At 36.5% G+C, this 2988-nt stretch overlaps 1 long non-coding RNA gene across 2 annotated transcripts; it reads right to left on the bottom strand.

The window, feature by feature from the left end:
• Positions 1–306: 306 nt before the first annotated feature.
• LOC149184770 (uncharacterized) lies at positions 307–931 on the bottom strand. 2 transcript variants are annotated; one of them, XR_016257797.1, is made up of 2 exons: positions 856–931; positions 307–719 (listed from the first exon to the last, which is right to left on the bottom strand). It is a non-coding gene; the product is annotated as an uncharacterized LOC149184770 (long non-coding RNA). The 2 variants fall into 2 exon arrangements; XR_016257798.1 differs by having other exon boundaries at positions 307–722.
• Positions 932–2988: the final 2057 nt, after the last annotated feature.

The following is a 2988-nucleotide window of genomic DNA, read 5'->3' on the forward strand; positions in this document are numbered from 1 at the left end:
CTGTCATTATTTTGACAGCAGAATGTGCAACCCAGCATGCGAAGCAGAAAATGCCAGAGGTAGTTCATCCATCCGAGATAGCAAATACCAAAATAGACTTCATAGCCTTTCGATCATGAGTAATGGCCCATGATCTAAAATTATTAAGAACTTTCTTCCAAAAATGCAAATTAAGGTCTTTGCAGGTGAACTGTTAAGTTCCCAACTCTTTGCCAAACTGAAGATCACTGTAAGAAGTTTTTATGATGTTTCATTCCACATTTTGTCATGTCCCAATATATGAAATCGAAACCTTCCAGCACTCAGTTTTGCTGGAACACCACCAGATTCTTTTCATTCAGCAACCCTATAATGTACAGAAAAAAATAGTGCTTAAAAATGCAGTTCATACTGTCTCATTTATCCTGATATCAAGAATACCGTTAATGATATCCCCTTCAGGAAAAGTTCTCTTAGATATTCCATGATCTCAAGTTCTCTCCAATTCATATGAAACTCCACTTGGAACTCCATTTTCTGTTAAGGGAGATCCAATAAGATGCCTTGACGAAACACTTGTTTGCCCCTCCAATTTAGCATCATTTTCAACATTGCCTGTTTTAACATTTATACAGGTGTCTTGTGGTTGAGTCCTTGACGTAGATTTGATAACTCCAGCAGGTAAGACCCACTTTGACCAGTCACCACGCCTCCTTATCTTGTCAGCCTGTCACAAAAGACTGCTGAACAGAAACCAGATAATCTCCTTTATGTAAACCAGAAAAGATATGAACTTATTGGGATATCAATTGTAGACAGTAGTAGGCTTTAAAAGACATTGAATAATAACAGATGAACACTTATCCAATATCTCACCAGATTAAAACCTGCAATCAATGAAATAGGCACCCAACCCTGCCCATCCATATTCATACGCAAAAAGGGATCTTTAAATAAATTTACATAAATCGTAAAGAATGTACAACACAATGGGGGTAAGAACAAACTAATTGTAAGCAGATAGAAAGTTCAAGTAAAGAGGCTTTTTATAATTAGTAATAAGTAAACATATCAATTGTTAGTCTGCATAATGTATATATTGGATAATGAGAATATAAGTTCTTTTTATGAGGGAAAAAAACATATCAATTATGCTAATGGAACAGCAATAATCAGAATAATCAGACCCCTGCGCAGGAAAACCTGGCATGGTACTCGATTGACTGTGATGGCAGTAAGCGTGAGCTATTTGTCATAGAATTAAAAAATCAAAAGAATCACATTTTGATGAATTACAAGCATACTAATTGTTTTGGTTCATGAAAATAGGCCACAAGTAATAAAAGTGTATGTCTCAGCAAACCTGAAGTAGTAGTCAATCTGTTTGACTATGCTAGCACACAACTGAGGATCAGGTGCAGAAACGAACACACCAGGAGGTTGGGGCTGCACAAAATAAGGCCTGCCTCTAACACTATCTAGGTGTGTTCTTGGTGGAAAATATAATGTTGGTATAGCTGCAAAACAAAAATTCACCCACTACAAATATGAATATTGTGACAGTAACAAGATATGAAACAGCTATGAATTATTCCTGCCAAATGAATTGGAATAAGAACCACTATACAATTACCATGGAAACCAGGATTATTTGCTAAACCATAATTTGGAAGAATCAATGGGGGAAGTGGTCGATTCCTTGGTCCAACTCTTTGATACATTGCAGTATTACTGTACCATAAAGAGCTTGCTAAGAATTCCAATCATAGTTAAGCCTTCTTTGCTCGTGTATGTTGTTGGGCCTATGTCCATAGCTGCTCAAATATGGATTAGGACCACCTTGCAGCAGCTGATGTAAGTAAACCACGAGGAAATTTGATATCCAGGCACGAAAAACTTTCAGATGGCAACCAATGACACCATTTCATTTACCTTTCAGAAAGATGAACAGGACCTAAATTTATCCACATTATAAGCCAGCAGCTGTAATCTACAGTAAAGATGTCAACTGAAAAAACCTGTCCTCCAAAATGAAAATGATAGCACTTCTAAAATCCGAGTAAAGGCCCAAGAGCCATATGTAGACACAATGAAACTAAAATAACTCAACTCAGAATACTTGGCACTCTAACATGCATCACCAAGCATGTGAAGAGCCCAGAATAAAAGAAATAGTTCATTATAAAGAAAACACCTCTACTGTCAAGAACTATCCTCATCTAATATTTTAATTGCAAATATGAATCTGAAATGCATGAGACATAAAATTCCCATAAATTCCAGGGATTTGTGGTGCTGGACGTGTGTTATTTCTTAAGGAAAACCATAGTTTCTGTTTCAAAGCTGCATTGGCAGAAGGTACCAACTACTGGGCAGAGTTAAGTGCATTTTGGATACTGGAAAATGTAACAATTAAGAAAGGTACTGCTCAAATCCAGATACTGGGAGATTCAGAGCTAGTTATCAACTGGGTAAATGATAAAAAAAACAATATGCAGATTTTGACCCTATCAACAGTAATAGAAAGAATTAAAGAGCTGAATGAAAATTTCCCTAATAGGTTGTTGTAAACATCGACCTATGTAAAGTCAGAAACGTGTTTCTTTATAAAAAAAGTTGTTGGTTGAATCATGAAACCCAAAATAAAGAGCAGTGGACCACGTACTTGAATACTCTTTGTTCATACAACAGAGAACAGTTCTATTAAGATATAACTAAACATGCCAGATATAAGTAAAGATATATACAATGAAAGTTTTGTTGGCTTGTAAGCATATGTACAATAAAAGCATTATGTAGATGTGTAATTGAGAATGAGCCGCTAATCATATATGCATGATGGGGCATGGCATCGGCAACACCAGTTAGTGTTTATTGTGGTGCCATGTTGTGCGAGCTGTTCCTGCAGTTGGTGTCGCATCTGCCTGTGTGCATCCCTTTCATGGATGTGAATTGTAATCTTAAGTAGTTTCCTTATATTTTTTAACAACGCAATTGCTGGGCGCAAAC

Source organism: Pinus tabuliformis, chromosome 3_2 (genome assembly GCF_031772625.1).
Source record: "Pinus tabuliformis cultivar Carrire ecotype Pingquan chromosome 3_2, CPIR1, whole genome shotgun sequence".
Classification (NCBI taxonomy): Eukaryota; Viridiplantae; Streptophyta; class Pinopsida; order Pinales; family Pinaceae; genus Pinus; species Pinus tabuliformis.